Source organism: Lathyrus oleraceus, chromosome 1 (genome assembly GCF_024323335.1).
Source record: "Lathyrus oleraceus cultivar Zhongwan6 chromosome 1, CAAS_Psat_ZW6_1.0, whole genome shotgun sequence".
NCBI lineage: Eukaryota > Viridiplantae > Streptophyta > Magnoliopsida > Fabales > Fabaceae > Lathyrus > Lathyrus oleraceus.
The window spans coordinates 356,614,764-356,630,962 of record NC_066579.1 but is presented as its reverse complement, the minus strand read 5'-3'; positions in this window follow the sequence as shown (position 1 = coordinate 356,630,962).

The following is a 16,199-nucleotide window of genomic DNA, read 5'->3' as shown; positions in this document are numbered from 1 at the left end:
TTATAGGAGTTGAAGTAGAGTTGAAGTAGCGTTGAATCTGTTGGATATTGAGATGTAGTTACGCCATTCCATTAATAGCTTCTGCAGTAGACTTTTTCACTTAGAAGTGACTACTTACCACAATTAGTAACTTCTCTCTTGGAAGTGGAGATTAACGTCTCTTTCTAATTGAGGAAATCCATTTGCAGAACTTTAACTTGGCTTAAACGTTACTTCATCATGATTAACAATTCTGATTAGAGTCTTTGTGTATCTGGAGAAATTTGCTTCTGATGTTATTTCTTGAATGTTCAGATGGCGCTGATAACTTCAGAGTTTGCAGAAGACATTTGCTCAGAGTCAGAGCTTCTAGACTTTACTTCATGTTCAGATGCTTCTGATATTTTGTAGTTTTGTCCAGAGTCAGAGCTTCTTGAAACGAGATTTCACTTTAGATGCTTCTGATACTTGAGATTTTGCATCTGATCTTGTTTTGCATCTGATGACATCATCAGATTTATTTCTTCTTTCTTTAGAACCCTGCACACTTAGAAACTTTTCGTTAGGGTGCCACTTTTGGTTTCATCCTTTGTTATCATCAAAATCATGGAATCTATTGTAGAACTATTTTTGTTCTTACAAGGGTAAGTTTGGTGAATCCAGCGACTTGAAGGCTAACGATGATGATGAGGTACTTAGGTTAATCAAAAGGAGTGAGTTTAATGTGGTGGAGCAGCTGCTACAAACTCCCTCAAAAATCTCAGTGTTGTCTTTGCTCATGGATTCTGAAGCACACAAAGAAGCACTACAAAGAGTTCCGGAACAAGCTTTTGTAGAACATGATGTTACAGTGGATCAATTCGATCATATTGTGGCTAACATCACTTCTTGCAACAATCTTAGTTTTTGTGATGAAGAACTCTCTGAGGAGGGAAGAAATCATAATCTGGCTTTGCACATTTCCATGAATTGCAAAGAGGATACTTTGTCAAATGTGCTTGTTGACACCGGATCGTCACTGAATGTACTGCCGAAGTCAACTTTGTCAAAGCTATCATATCAAGGAGCGCCTATGAGGTATAGTGGTGTAATCGTCAAGGCCTTTGACGGTTCCCGCAAAACGGTTATTGGTGAAGTGGACCTTCCGGTTAAGATAGGTCCGAGTGATTTTGATATTACTTTTCAAGTAATGGATATCCACCCGGCCTACAGTTGCTTGTTGGGAAGGCCATGGTTCCATGAGGCAGGAGCTGTTACCTCCATTTTGCATCAGAAACTCAAATTTGTGAAAAGTAGAAAGCTTGTGATTATTGGTGGAGAGAAGGCGCTGCTGGTTAGCCATCTATCATCCTTCTCTTATGTTGAAGCTGAGGATGAGGTTGGAACTCCGTTCCAAGCCCTATCTATTGCTGTTGAAAAGAGAGTTCGGGCACCTATGTCCTCGTTGAAAGATGCTAAGAAGATTGTGGAAGAAGGCAATGTTGATCAGTGGGGGTGCATGGTAGAGGTCTCCGACAACAAAGGCAGAACCGGTTTAGGGTTCCAGAAAGGTTCATCAACTGCAAGGTCTGAAGATATGCAACTTAGCTTCCATAGCGGAGGGTTCATTCACGACAATGAACAACACTTAGCTGTTGTGCTAGAGGATGACGAAGGGGAAGACTGCTTTTTGAAGTGTGCAAATATCATTCATTCATGCTATAAATACATAACCTTTGTGCTCATTTGAACAACACCTTGCACGCCAACTTTTCCCCTCATTGAAACCCTCTCATTCTAAAGGAAAACCTGAGAAATTTCAATTTGAAATTTGAGTTTGAATCTACACTGTTGGAGATTCAAGAACTCCAGGATCCAAAGCCTTGCAACCTCTCTAATCACTTCCTGCTAGCTTCTCAAGTGTGATCAGATCGTGTTTGGAGCAAGCCACATCAAGAACTGCATATCATTGAAGGTAATTTTCAGAAAACTTCATCTCTTCGATTCTCACTAAATTCTACTCAATTCTCTTGGATCTTTGGTTGTCTGAAGTCCTACCAATATAGGCAAGAAAATTGAGTTGCTTAGAGGTCAAATCGAAGCAACTCAGTTGACACACCTCAAAATTCAACTCCTCATATCTTTCTATATATGTGGAGTTAGTTGAAATTGAGGTCAAATTCATGCTCTACGCCATTTTTTCTTTCAGATCATGTCCTCCTTTTTCATTTATGTGATGGTGATGACTGAACCAGTCAGGTGAGCCTCGCCTGAGAAGGTGACCGGACGCCTAGCTTCGGTGGTGTATTGGACAGGTTCTGAGCTACATGATCATTTCAAAATGTTTTAATCTCATGCGTCCATTGTGATTACCATCCCTGCAGCACGCTGACTCGTATGATTGGTGAAACGTGCATTTTAGGCCACTTGATCTGCCACCTCAATTAATGAGGGAGATCAAGTGGCTCACGTTTTTTCACATTTTCTGATTTTTGTTTTATTCCTTTTATTTTCATTAATTCATATTAATTTTAATATTTATCCAAAAAATATGAGAGTTTCACCAAAAAATTTCAAATAATTTCCTCTTTCATATTCTGAATTAAAATTATTTTTTGGATCATTATTAATATTTTTTATGATTTAATTTATTTTGTGATTATTTTTAATTGTTTAAAAATACTTTTAAGTCTTTAAAAATTCTGAAATTTTTTCCCCAAGGTCCTTTAACCTTGTTTGATCTATGATAAATATCATGGCCATTTCTTTGGTGTTTTGACGAGGTTTTAGGAATTTGACAAACCATATTTAATTTAAATTCCTTATTTTAGTATTTTTAATTTGAAAAAATGCCAATTAATTGTGTTGACCAATTGTGATGACTTGTTTGAGTTTGACTCTTGTTGTTGGGCCTTGGTCAAGGTTGATTTAACTTTGTCAAGTTAATATCATTGGATTTAGGGGATTGATGAATGTACGTTCCATCTCCCAAAATGAATGGATGATATTAATTTGGTAAAAGTCCTCCTTTGACCAATTTGAGTTTTGATCTACTCCCCTCCCTCTTCATCTCATTCCCCTTTTTTATGCATCCATTTCATTTGGCCTATGATATCTCAAAGTCCTAAGGCTAGTTGATTGAAAAATCAACAAAAGTATGGATGAGATTAGGCCACCTCTTTTGCATATTTTTTTTGTGTGTGGTATATTTCATGAGCATAGTCCATTATACTATGTCTCTAACATGCATTAACACCTAAATTCTATTGCCCGACCTCAAATAGTTGTGACTTCTACATAAGTCCAATTACGATTGCTTAACATAACACTAAATTTGTGACACAAAAGGCATAATATTCTAGTTAGTGAGAGTGTCAGTCTCCCCTCTTTCATGGTATTGTATGGAAACTTGGCCTTTTTTCCTTCCTTTGGAGGATGTCTTGGCTCAAGGATCCATGCTTGTGATAAGTGGGTTGAGTGTTCTCCAAAGAATGACTTAAAAATGAAAAGCAAAAGCAAAACAATACTAACTTCTAACTCATTAACAACTAACGTTTAATTTCAAGCCATTTACTTTAATGTCATTTAATTTTAGTCCTTATTCGTTTGCCATTATTCATACCATTCTAATTGTTTATGTTAAAGCAATTTTCACTTTGTCCACGTGGACCATATTGTGTGATATATATTGTTTGTGTATACTTTGCTTGTTTGTGTGGTCTTTTACCATTAAGGTACATAATAACAACAAAAATCCTAAAAAACATTTGTGTGGACTGTTGGCTTGATCTTGGACAAATGGACTTAGAACTTAGGCAACATTCCTATGCTAAAGGACTTGGCCAATGCCAACTTTTTGTGAAATCAAGTGCTTGCAATTTGGAATTTCATCTGATACATCATTTATGATTCTTTTGAGTCATCTGTAACATGATCATTGTGAAGCTGTTATTTTGAACCCGTGACTTATGGAACTCATCTGTTGCATGGGCTAATCCGAAGAAGATCATGGAGTGGCTAAAGCTTGGATTTGGCTATCTTTATTTGATGCCTTGCTCTTCAAGATAATATAATTGTGCATTTGTGTGTTTCTTGATTCTAAATGTCCAAGGGAATTCTGGGTTTCAATTGAAATTCTTGTCTATTGGATTGCTACCCATTGGTCAGATCTTTTCAACTCTTAACTTTTAATTTTGTGCATAGGATTAGTCTCTTCATCTTCTCCCTATTTCTTTAATTTCAAAATCTCTCCCTCCCTTTTCAAAATCTTCTTTGATTGAACTTATTTTGTTCTAAACTTTGACCACTTTGCAAAAAGATAGAAACTTTGGCCTTATGCCATTGCATTTTCAAACTTCTTTTCTTAAATCAAATTTGTAAATAAACTTAACTATAATTGACTTAAACTTTCAGAAAAGCCAAAAAGAATTAACTCATTCAAACCATTTTCAGGCCTTTTGTGCCTTTCAAACTTAATTTTATTAAAAGCAATGCATCCAGTTTGAAATTTGTATCACGAACTACGAGGTTTTGATCCCTCATTTTTATGTTGGTACGTAGGCACAAGTCCAAAGGTCTTGTCAAACACAAAAATATAATTAATTGAATTCTTTTCTCATCCCCCCATTCTATTTGTTTGTAAACATCATTTTTGTACCAAATACATGTGCACACAAAAAGGGTTCCCTAGGAGTATCTAGGACACTTTGGGTGCTAACACCTTCCCTCTGTGTAACCAACCCCCTTACATGTAATCTCTGACATTTTATTCGTTTTGATTTGAAAACTTCTTACTTTTGGGTTTTGTTCGTACTTTTTCCCTTTTTCCTTGGAAACAATAAAAGCGCGGTGACGACTCTTGTTATTTGATGTCTAGCTTATTCATAGCTTGATGATCATGAATTTACCGCTACACGCCTGAAAAGGCTCTCTTAACAACATATGACCCTTCATAATTAGGGTTCCATTTTCCCCTAGCATTAGGTTTGAAAGATATTATCTTTTTGAGGACAAGGTCACCTTCTCAGAACACATGAGGCTTGACCTTCTTATCAAAAGCTTTCTTCATCCTCTGCTGATATAATTGACTATGACATATGGAAGTCAATCTCTTCTCTTCAATCAAATGCAACTGGTCATATCTGGTCTGATACCATTCAGCTTCAGTCAACTTGGCTTCCATCAACACACGCAATGATGGCTTCTCAACCACTACGAGGAGCACAACTTCCATGCCATAAACAAGAGAGAAAGGGGTTTCCCTTGTTGAAGTGTGGATGGATGTATGATACCCATGCAAATCAAATGGGAGCATCTCATGCCAATCTTTATATGTCACAACCATCTTCTGAATGTTCTTATTCGCAGCTTCAATAACCCCTTTCATCTTGGGTCTGTAGGGAGAAGAATTATCATGTGCAATCTTGAAGTCCTTGAAAAGAGCTTCCACCATGTTATTATTCAAGTTCGATCCATTATCAGTAATGATCTTGCTTGGCACACCATAATAGATATAATTTTATTCTTGATAAACCTTACAACAACTTGCTTGGTCACATTTGCACACGATGCCACTTCAATCCACTTTGTGAAGTAATCAATAGCCACCAGAATGAAATGATGTTTGTTTGATGCTTTAGGCTCAATCATGCCAATCATATCAATTCCCCACATGGAGAAAGGCCATGGAGATGAAATGACATTCTAAAGTGACGGAGGAACATGAATCTTATATGTATAAACTTGACACTTGTGGCATTTCTTCACAAACTTCAACAGTGAGATTCCATTGTCAGCCAAAAGTAACATGCTCTCAACATCTTCTTTTGCATAACATGTCCATTGGAATGAGTACCAAAGGAACCTGCATGGACTTCATTCATCAACATGTCTGCTTCGTGTCTATCCACGTATCTAAGCAAAACCATATCGAAGTTTCTCTTATAAAGCACAACACCATTCATGTAGAAGTTACCAACTAATCTTCTCAAAGTCTTCTTATCTTTCAAAGATGCCCTAGACGGGTAAATCTCACATTGGAGGAAACATTAGATATACAAATACCATAGCTTTTCATCTTTGACTTCTTCAACAACAAACACATGAGTTGGCATATCAAGACGCATTACGGTTAAATCAGGAACTTCATTCCAAAAATTCACCATAATCATGGAAGCTAATGTTGCAAGAGCATCTGCCATCCGATTGTCATCTCGAGGGATATGATGAAACTCAACCTTTATAAAGCAAGTTGGTTTCCTCCTTGCATAATCTCTATATGGTATCAAACCGGGTTGATTCATTTCCCATTCACCTTTGATTTGATTCATAACCAGAGTTGAATCTCCATAGACGTAAAGATATTTAATTTTGAGATCAATGGCTTCTTCAAGTCCCATAATGCAAGCTTCATACTCAGCCATATTGTTTGTACATTTGAAGGTTAATCTAGCTGTGAACGGAAAATGAATGCCTTGAGGGGTAATAATCACTTCCCCAATGCCATTACCATACAAATTAACAGCTCCATCAAACACCATGCCCCAACGGGAACCAGGTTATGTCCCTTCTTCAAGCAATGGTTCATCACAATCTTTCATCTTCAAGTACAAAATCTCCTAATCAGGAAAATCATACTGCATTGACTGATAATCTTCAATAGGTTAGCGAGCCAAATGGTCAGCCAAGACACTACCTTTAATAGATTTATAAGATTGGTATTCAATATCATACTTAAATAATAACATCTGCCAACGGGCGATCCTCCTAGTTAAAACAGGTGTAGCTGTAAATTCATGACCATCAAACTATGGATAAGTTTAACGTCAATAAAACCAGAGTCGCCACAACGCTTTTATTGTTTCCAAAGGAAAAGGGAAAAGTACGAACAAAACCCAAAGATAAGAAGTTTTCAAATAAAAAATAATAAAATGCCAGAGATTGCAGGTAACGGGTTGGTTACACAGAGGGAAGGTGTTAGCACCTAAAGTGTTCTAGGTACTCCTAGGGAGATCTTTTTCATGTGTGCATGTGTTTTTGGTATAAATGACGTTTGATGAAAAATAGATTGTGAGGATGAGAAAAGAATTCATAAATTATGTTTTTTGTGGTTGATAGGACCTTCGGTCTTGTGCCTACGTACCAACATAAAATGAGGGATCAAAACCTCGTAGTTCGTGGTAAAAATTTCAAATAAGTTGGTGAATTGATTTTAACAAAAGGATAATAAGAGGGGGCACAAAGGGCCAAAAGTTTGAATGAAGTTGTTAGTTCTTTTTGTATTTTGAAATCGTAAGTCAATATGATTAAGTTTACTTAACAATTTGATTTAAGAAAGAGTTTGAAAATTCAATGGCATAAGGCCAAAGTTTCTAATCATTAAAACAAAGTCTAAGTTTGAAATCTCAAGCAAAGAAGTTTTTGAAAACGGGGAGAGATTTTGAAATTTAAGCAGTGGGAGGAGATGAAGAGGCTATCCTAAGCCCAAATTAAAAGTTAAGAGTTGAAAAGGTCTGACCAATGGGATGTAATCCAACAGACAAGAATGTCATATAAAAACCCATTTTCCTGTGGACTTTTAATTGAGAAATAACCAATAAGAAATGAGCAATATCCAGACGTCATGAAGATCAAAGCATCAAATAAGATAGCCAAATCCAAGTAAGGAATTCCAAAAGCCAGCAGTCTTCATTGTGTTTCCATGTATCAGATGAAATATTCCTTGATAAGCTCAGAGCAAAGCATCAGACACAAGATAAAAATAAAAATTAAGCACCAAGACAGAGTAGCAGATGAATTAAAACAAATCCCACGGCTTGCATCAGATGAAGGCTTAGTTCAATATTGCTCAGTCTCAAAATGTTGGCATTGGCCAAGTCCTTTTTGCATAGGGAATGTTGCCTAATTCTAAGTCCAAAAGCTCAGATCAAGTCCAACAGTCCACCAAATGTTTTTTAGGGTGTTTCTTGTTATTAAGTATTTTAAGGTCCTAAGACCATAAACAAAACCAAAACACACAAACAATATATACAATCACAAGATATGGCTCAAATGAGCAAAGTGAAAATGACATAAACATAAACAAGTTAAATGAAATGTAAATGATAATGAATGATAAATGACTGAAATTTAAATTGCATAAAGTAAATGAATTGAAAGCAAAGAAACATTAGTAAGAGTTAATCAAATGTTAGTCAAAACTTAGTTAAGTGTTAGTGGTGATTTTTAATGGATTAAGTCATTCTTTGGAGAACACTCAACCATTCATTCACAAGTATGAATCCTTAAACCAAAACATCTTCCATGAGAAGGACTCCAACTTGGATAATTCAACAAGTATGCCACTAGCTCTCATGGAAGGAAAAAAGGTCAAGTCTCCACACAATGCCATGAAGAATGGGAGACTTACAATCTCACTTACTAGAATGCCTTGAGGGTCAAATTTAGCTCTATGTTAAGCAATCATAATTGGACTTATATAGAAATCACAACTATTTGAGGCTGAACAATAAAAATTTAGGTGTTAATGCATGTTAGAGATTTGGTATGAAGAACCAAACTCCTAAAACATACCACACACTAAAAGAAAAAAATATCAAAAGGGAGGGACCTATCTCAGTCACACTTGTATTGATTCATCTGATACAAGGTCATTGATGAACCAATTAGCCTTTAGGCATTAGAGATTTCATGGGCCATGTAAGACCCCAATTTTGTCCCTAATATCCCTCATGGCATCATAACATTGCATTTGCAAAGCCTCAAGGATCACAAGCATCTTGGTTCCCCTTGTCTTTGGGTGGGACCTCTTGTGAGTGGTTTGAGATCACCAAGTATGCTTGAATTTTATATTATTTCTCTTCTCATCTTTATTCACTAACCAAAAGCACAAAAATATGTCACTAACATCTTTTATTTGTAGCTTGAGCAATCACAAGGTCAAGAGCTTCAAGGAGATCCTTTGTGCAAAGATATGGTCAAGAGAAGATGAAAACAAGCATGGTAATGGTTCCCAAAACTCTCAACCATAAAATATGCCTCCCAAGTATCTCAATTCATAATTTTGATCAAAGCAAGTCAAAGGGTTTGAGGTTTGTCTCCCAAGGAAACCCTAATTCATCTGTGTATCAAGTGTGCCTTGCCCATGAAGCAATCTCAGCCCATGATCAAATACAATCAAGGGAAGTTCTTTAATTCATCATTTCATGAATATTTGAACTTATTTGAGTGTCCTCAATCATCAATTCATCATGATATGAGTTGTAGACTTGAGAAGTTGATTAGTCAATTCATCTGACTATTTTGAAATGCACTAAGACCTAACTTTTTATTTGTTGGTCAAATGGAGATGATCCTAAAATAAAAAATGTTATTAAGGACAATATGAACAACTTTCATGTTCATCTAAAATTTATTTGAAGCTTGTAAGGTCATCTCCCATTCCAAGACATTATAGGTCATTTTGACTAAAACCCTAATTTTGGGTTAACTTCCCAAGAACATAACTCATTCATTTTTTATGATTTTGAGGTGGTATCAAATGCATTGGAAATCTTAAGATGTATAATTTAAATGTTATGTTGAACAAAATTTCAAAATCTCAAAATAAATACATGTGATAATGCAAAACATTATAGGTCACTTTGGACCAAATGCATTGAAAGGCAAAAAAGTCCAACTTCAAGTGCCCATAACTCCTCCATCAAAAATCCAAATGATTCAAAATTTAAGTCCATTTTGATTGCCTTCAAAAGACCTACAACTTTGGTGTTGGAAGTTTTTCATTTGGGGCTTGCATCATCAAAATAGAGGGACTTGAAGTTGGACCAATTTGGCAAAATTCTCAAAGGCATGTTTTGCACTATGAACTTCATGGCCTGTTTTCATAAATTTCCACACTCCAAATGAGTTTTGGTCCAACATAACATTTATTCCTTATGTCAAGACCTTTCCAACCATTACCCACATGTCTATGTCTCAATTTTTCAAGTGGCATTTTCGAAGAGGTGAAGTTTTAGGCTCAATTATGCATAACATGTTGAAACTCATTGCACAAGCTTATGCATTGCCAACTACACGTCCATTTCAAGTTGTTTGGTCATCAGCATGCAAAAGCAATTGAGTTTGGGCCTTCTACATGATCATGCAAGCCCATGCAAGGAAAATCCACTTGCCATGCACACGAGGAAACTCACTTGCTCAACCAATTCCAGCTATAAATAGAGGTGCATACCTCCATCAAATCTCAACCTGAAGGCGCCTGATATGCTGCACAATTGAATCCCTAGCCATACCTAAAGGAACTAGTTCACATTTCTTCAAAATTTCAGATCTAAAATTCAACTGAATTTGGTTGAATCTTCAGATCTAAAGTTCCTAGACCTTCCTCATATGATCCATTGAACTTCTGTTTTGCAAAAGGAAGCAAGGAAAGGAGCTCAAATCTTCACAATCAAAAGGTATGGTTCAACTGGTTTTTGCTTCGAATCTCTTTGTTCCTTGATCTATTTGCCTGGCCAATGTGTTTTCTGAAGTCCTCACTTGAGAGGCAAGCCAGTGGTGGCTTTGATTTTGTGTTTTGATGAACTGCAATTTATGTACCTGAACCTTCCAGCTCAAATTTCTTACTCCATAGAAAGTTTGAGTACAATTCAAGGTCACAGGGGTGATGTACATCACCCCAGCTTCAATTTGGTATAAGGATCGTGCATTTTAATTAAGTTTTGAAAACCTGCAAATCTTGGCCGGAGCGGTGAGTCTCGCCGGAGAAGACGGTGGTTTCCATCACCGTCCCCACGTGGATAAGCTCTGGACCATTGGATCTCATTTCCAGATTTAATCCCAGCCTTTGGATGTTATGACTTTCAATAATGCTGGATGTTTCTCATTGACTTGTGTAACACCCTTCTAAAATACCCCAAATATTTAATTAAAATAACAATATATCAATCAGAGTAAATATGCATTCAAGGGTGTCACACAACTACTTCACACCATAATAACTGTCATGCTCTTTATTTAATCAAAATAACAGTTTTGCATAATTCGCAGCGGATATAAATCAACCAACCATTCAAAACATACAACATTTTACAGTTAAAAGGTTCAACAACCAACAATAAAACAATTAAAACATCCCGTCCCGATGTTACATCTATCAGTGCATGACCCACTAAAGCGACTACACTAGACTCCAAGCATTAGCTTCTACTCAACTCATTGCTCGTTACCTGAAAAATAGTTGTAAGGGTGAGTTCCTCAATCGATATAACAAGCATTATAAATTATCATGTTATGTTAAGTAATTTAACTCATTAATCACCCAATATCAACACAACTCATATACATACTCAAGGTCAATACCACTGATACACATACAACAAACCAACATAATGCAACTCTAATGAGACTCGACTCGTCATGCATGTGGTATCATTCGGAGTAAAACTCCCAACTTAAAATCATTGCCATTTTAGTGGGCATCAAGGCATAAGCCTTCAACTTTCAACTTAAAAATTGCCAATCCAGGCCAACGTGGTGTGAGCAAAGCTCCGACTTAATGCATATGAATGTACATGGCACATACGACTTTAAAGGTTCGACAACATAATAACAACAGCACCACAACAATGTTTTCAACAAAATCAACTTGTAATCAAGTTTGGCTCACCAAGCCTACAACTTAATATTTTCCACAACTTTAACACAACTTATCAACATATTTGTATCAACACTTCATAACATAAACTCAACAAAATTACTCATCAAAATCAACGATAATAGGCCAATCGCCAATTATGTTTACAACATTAAAATATCATTTTTTCCAATTTCTAACAGTGTTAACCGGTTAACGCCCTGGGTTAACCGGTTAACGCAGGAAAAATACATTTTCTGGCAAAACGCAACAGTGTTAACCGGTTAACGCCCTGGGTTAACCGGTTAACGCAGGCAAAACAGCACATTTTCACAAAATATAACAGTGTTAACCGGTTAACGCCCTGGGTTAACCGGTTAACGCAGGCAAAACAGCAGTTCCTGCGCTAACACAAGGCAGAATGCAGAGTTTCCGCATTTTCCGACGTTGGAGGACTTCCGGACCTCCGATTCAACTTCTGTAAAAAGCTACATTATCGGAAAATCACGACACATACAATTATCGATTCAATTTCAGTTTTCCTACAACTTATTCATCACAATTTTCAGCATTCCAAATCCCAATTAGGGTCAATTCAACGGTTTATCACTACCCATTACATGCTAATCTATAATACCCATTAAACGATGATAAACCCCCCTTACCTGAGATAATCCGGCAATCTCTAAGCTTCAAGCTTTTCCGTTCTTCAACCTTCTCTCTCTAGCTCTTCCTCTTTGCCCTTTCTCCACTTTTCACCTTTCAGCCGCTTCTCTGTTTCACGTGAAAACTCTTTACCAATACTGAAACCCTTTTTTCCTTATTCCAACTTATATATTTTCCACTAATTATTATTCCAAATAATAATAATAATAATCCAATAATTCAATTTATTTAATTAAATTAATAAATATATTATTAACTTAATTTAAATAATTCTCTTATTTTATTCGGGGTGTTACAACTCTCCCCCACTAAAAGAGTTTTCGTCCTCGAAAACATACCTCAAGCAAATAACTCTGGATAAGACTCTTTCATCTGACTCTCCAGTTCCCAAGTCACATTGCCACCTGCTGGTCCTCCCCAAGCTACCTTCACTAAGGCAATCTCTTTACCCCGCAACTGCTTCAACTCTCGATCCTCAATCCTCATAGGCGATATTTCAACAGTCAGGTTATCTCTCACCTGTACATCATCTACTTGGATCACATGCGACGGATCATGAATATACCTCCTCAACTGAGACACATGAAAAACCTCATGCAAATTCGCAAGTGACGGCGGTAAAGCGATACGATAGGCTACCTCTCCTATCCTCTCCAAAATCTGATAAGGACCAATAAATCGCGGTGTCAACTTCTTCGACTTCAGAGCTCGACCAACTCCAGTTATCGGAGTAACACGAAGAAACACGTGATCTCCCTCTCGGAACTCAAGTGACTTCCTCCTCTTATCATGGTAACTCTTCTGACGACTCTGAGCAATTCTCATCTTCTCCTGAATCATCTTAATCTTTTCCGTAGTTTGTTGAACAATCTCCGGTCCAACCACAACACTCTCACCGGACTCATACCAACATAACGGTGTCCGACATCTCCTACCATACAAAGCTTCAAACGGCGCCATACCAATGCTCGAATGAAAACTATTGTTGTAGGTAAACTCAATCAAAGGTAAATAACAATCCCAAGCACCTCCCTTTTCCAAAACACAAGCTCTCAAAAGATCCTCTAGTGACTGAATCGTCCTCTCAGTCTGACCATCAGTCTGCGGGTGATATGCAGAGCTCAATCTCAGTTTAGTTCCCAAAGCCTTCTGCAAACCTTCCCAGAATTTCGATGTAAATCTCGGATCTCTGTCCGAAACAATACTCGACGGAATACCATGCAAACTTACAATCTTCTCAATATACAACTCGGCTAATCTCTCTAACGGATAGTCCATTCTGATCGGAATGAAATGAGCCGACTTTGTCAATCTGTCAACAATCACCCAAATAGCTTCAAAATTCTTAATTGTCCTCGGTAAACCAGAAACAAAATCCATACTGATACTATCCCACTTCCACTCTGGAATAGCCAACGGTTGCATTAGCCCATACGGCTTCTGATGCTCGATTTTTGACTTCTGACAAGTCAAACAAGAATAAACAAAACTCGCAATTTCTCTTTTCATTCCCGGCCACCAAAATAACTTTTTCAAATCATGATACATCTTCGTAGCTCCAGGATGAATACTCAACCCACTACGATGTCCTTCTTCAAGAATACTCTTCTTAAGTTCGGTAACATCCAGAATACACACCCGACTACCAAATTTCAAAACACCATTCTCATCAACTCTGAATTCGTCACCTTGACCTTGATTCACTAGAGTCAACTTATCAACCAAAAGCACATCGGATTTCTGACCCTCTCTGATCTCATCCAGAATACCACTTGTTAACTTCAACATCCCCAATTTAACACTATTGTGAGTACTATCACACACCAAACTCAAGTCTCTAAACTGCTCAATCAAATCCAATTCCTTAACCATTAACATAGACATATGTAATGATTTCCGACTCAATGCATCAGCCACTACGTTTGCTTTACCCGGATGGTAATTCAAACCAAAGTCATAATCCTTCAGAAACTCTAACCATCTTCTCTGTCTCATATTCAGCTCTTTCTGATCAAACAAATACTTTAAACTTTTATGGTCACTGAAAACCTCAAATCTTGACCCGTACAAATAATGCCTCCACAACTTCAGAACAAATACCACGGCTGCCAACTCTAAATTGTGCGTCGGATAGTTCCTCTCATGAACCCTCAGCTGTCTTGAAGCATAACCTATAACCTGCTTATTCTGCATCAACACGCCACCCAAACCCAACAATGAAGCATCACAGTAAACTTCAAATGGTTCCGACGAACTCGGTAATATCAGAATAGGAGCAGTAGTTAACCTTCTCTTTAACTCTCGGAAACCTTCTTCACATTTTGAGTCCCAAACAAACGCTTGCCCCTTCCTAGTCAACATCGTCAATGGTAACGCCAACTTAGAAAATCCCTCAATGAATTTCCTATAATAACCAGCCAAACCAAGGAAACTTCGAATCTCAGCAACAGACTTCGGAGCTTCCCACTTAGATACCGCTTCTATCTTAGAAGGATCAACAGCAACACCACCTCTTGAAATCACATGACCAAGAAAACTAACCTCTTCTAACCAAAATTCACACTTGGATAGTTTAGCAAATAACTTCTTTTCTCGTAGAGTTTCTAAAACCACTCTCAAATGCTCAGCATGTTCTTCTTCAGACTTCGAATACACCAAAATATCATCAATAAACACCACAATAAACTTGTCTAGGTACGGATGGAAAATCCTATTCATATACTCCATAAATACTCCAGGCGCATTAGTCACACCAAAAGGCATTACAGAATACTCATAATGTCCATACCTTGTTCTGAAAGCAGTCTTTTGAATATCCTCAGTTTTCACACGTATCTGATGATACCCAGATCTCAAATCTATTTTGCTGAACACACTTGCACCAACCAACTGATCCATCAAATCATCAATCCTCGGCAAAGGATACCGATTCTTGATCGTCACTTTATTCAGTTGCCTGTAGTCCACACACAACCTCATAGTACCTTCTTTCTTCTTAACCAATAGCACTGGTGCACCCCACGGTGACACACTCGGACGAATAAATTTCTTATCCAACAGATCCTCCAACTGACTCTTCAATTCAGTTAACTCAACAGCAGACATACGGTACGGAGCCATCGATATCGGTCTAGTACCAGGTACCAAATCAATCGAAAACTCAACTTCACGCTCTGGCGGCAATTCATTCACTTCTTCAGGAAACACATCAGGAAAATCACACACCACGGCTAGATCGCCAATCACCAGTTTATCTTTAGCCTCCAAAGTCGCTAACAGCATAAACAACTCTGCCCCATCAGCTACTTCTTCATTCACTTGCCTTGCTGATAGAAACAAACTCTTTCCCTCCTCAATCTCAGGAAAGACCACCGTCTTATCAAAACAATTGATAGAAACTCGGTTAAACACCAACCAGTTCATACCCAGAATAACATCAATCTGCACTAGTGGAAGACACACCAGGTCCATCCCAAAGTCTCTACCAAAAATACTCAAAGGACAATTTAAACAAACCGAAGTAGTAGTCACTGAACCCTTCGCAGGAGTATCAATTACCATACTACCAAACATCTCAGATATCTCTAACTTAAGTTTCACAGCACAATCCAAAGATATAAAGGAATGAGTCGCACCTGTGTCAATAATAGCTACAAGAGGAAAGCCATTAATATAACACGTACCTCGGATAAGTCTGTCTTCACTGGAGGTTTGAGTCCCGGTCAAAGCGAACACCTTCCCAGTCTGAGATTTCTTTGGCTTCTGACACTGACTTCCAATATGCCCTTCTTCGCCACAATTAAAACAAATCATTTCCTTGTGCTTGCAATCAGCTATTGCATGACCAGTCTTACCACAACGAAAACATCTCTTTACTTCAGCAGTGCATACATTACTCTTATGACCAACCTGACCACATTTGAAGCAAACTATACCAGCA